This window comes from Lucilia cuprina, chromosome 5, assembly GCF_022045245.1.
Source record: "Lucilia cuprina isolate Lc7/37 chromosome 5, ASM2204524v1, whole genome shotgun sequence".
Classification (NCBI taxonomy): domain Eukaryota; kingdom Metazoa; phylum Arthropoda; class Insecta; order Diptera; family Calliphoridae; genus Lucilia; species Lucilia cuprina.
In genome coordinates, this window is record NC_060953.1 from 7133285 (window position 1) to 7134846 (window position 1562).

The window sequence follows — 1562 nt, forward strand, 5'->3', positions numbered from 1 at the left end:
CTATAGTCTAGTCTATAGTCTAGTCTATAGTCTAGTCTATAGTCTAGTCTATAGTCTAGTCTATAGTCTAGTCTATAGTCTAGTCTATAGCCTAGTCCATAGTCTAGTATATAGTATAGTCCATAGTCTATTCAATAGTGTAGTCTATAGTCTAGTTTATAGTCCAGATTATATAATTTTATTATAATTTGTTACAAATTAAATAGGAAATTAAATCTACCTGTCTAAAACTAATTTCTCGCTAATAATGATGACAAGTGTAATCATACTTTAATATTCTGTTTTGTTTAATTGTTTTTCTAACTTTTCTTTCTCTTTGACAAGCCGGTTGTCTGTATGACATGAGTAAATTTGTCTTCTTCTTGCTTTAATATATTTGGTAAACAAATAGATCATTGTTTACATTTATAATGCTTCTTCTTCTTCTACGTCTGATAATCATCATTAATATGTATCACTCTCATTGTTATAATTAAATAATTGAGTGGTGAGTGAATGACAGGTGAGTTTGTATGTTTATTTAAACACCTTTCATTATTTTGTTGTAGTTTTGTACTCTTAAGAATATCGCAAAAAAGAGGTATGTCTACAATAAAAGAAATATAAAAAAATGGCAAAATAAATGTGATAAAAAATGTTTATTAGTTCTTGCTGTTGTTGTTTTGCGTAGTTGCTTCATTTTGTATGCTTTAGAATATTTTTGATATAAAAATTGTTAAACACAATCAGAATATTTTAGTTGTTTGTCTGTTCTCGACGTCTGACAACGTTGTTGTTATAGAATCTTTAATTTTTGAAAAGAACGTACTATTAAGACGTGCTGTTGTGTCTGCTGGACTAAGTCGCGCTTTTGAGATTTAGAAGAAAACATAACGCGGGTGTAATATACGAAAATAAAAAAACATTATTAAAAAAGTGATACGAATAACAGTTTTAAAAAAGTTTTAAAAATAAGTTTTTTTTTGGCGAAAATAAAAAGTAATTACAAAAAAGAGTTTAATTCAAATTTAATAATTTAAAAAAAGAGTTTAATTCAAATTTAATAGTAATTTAAAAACTATTTTTTAAATTTTATTAAAAATTGAAATATATTAGAAAAAAAATTCCAAATTAATTGATATTTAAAAAATAATTAAATTTCTTGAAAATATTTGAATTTAAAAAATTGTTGTTTGTGTTATGAAAAGCTTAATTAAAAGTGTAATTTTGATTTAAAAAAGAAAAAATTTATTAAAATATTTTAAATACATAAAACGTGAAAAAAAATTTTATATCCTGTTAGGAAAGCTGAAATCTTTCTTGAGTTTTAATTTTTGATAAATTTGGCAAATTGCGCATTTTTTAAAATTTTCGTAAATATTAAAAACCTTTTAAATTAAAAACTTATTAAATTTTATTTAAGATTTTGTTTTTTAATTCTAATAATAAAATTCCGTTAAAAATGTCTCTTATAAACAAAAAACTTAAGACACAAACTTGGTGTAGCCAAAGAATTTCCCAAAAATGGCGAACTATTTATAAGACTTAAGACACAAACCTGTTATATATATATATATATACAT

General features: G+C 23.4%; 1 protein-coding gene across 1 annotated transcript in view; it reads right to left on the minus strand.

The window, feature by feature from the left end:
* Window positions 1-1562, minus strand: part of LOC111681218 (phospholipase B1, membrane-associated) — an 11676-nt gene that overhangs the window by 2559 nt on the left and 7555 nt on the right. The window lies entirely within an intron of this gene.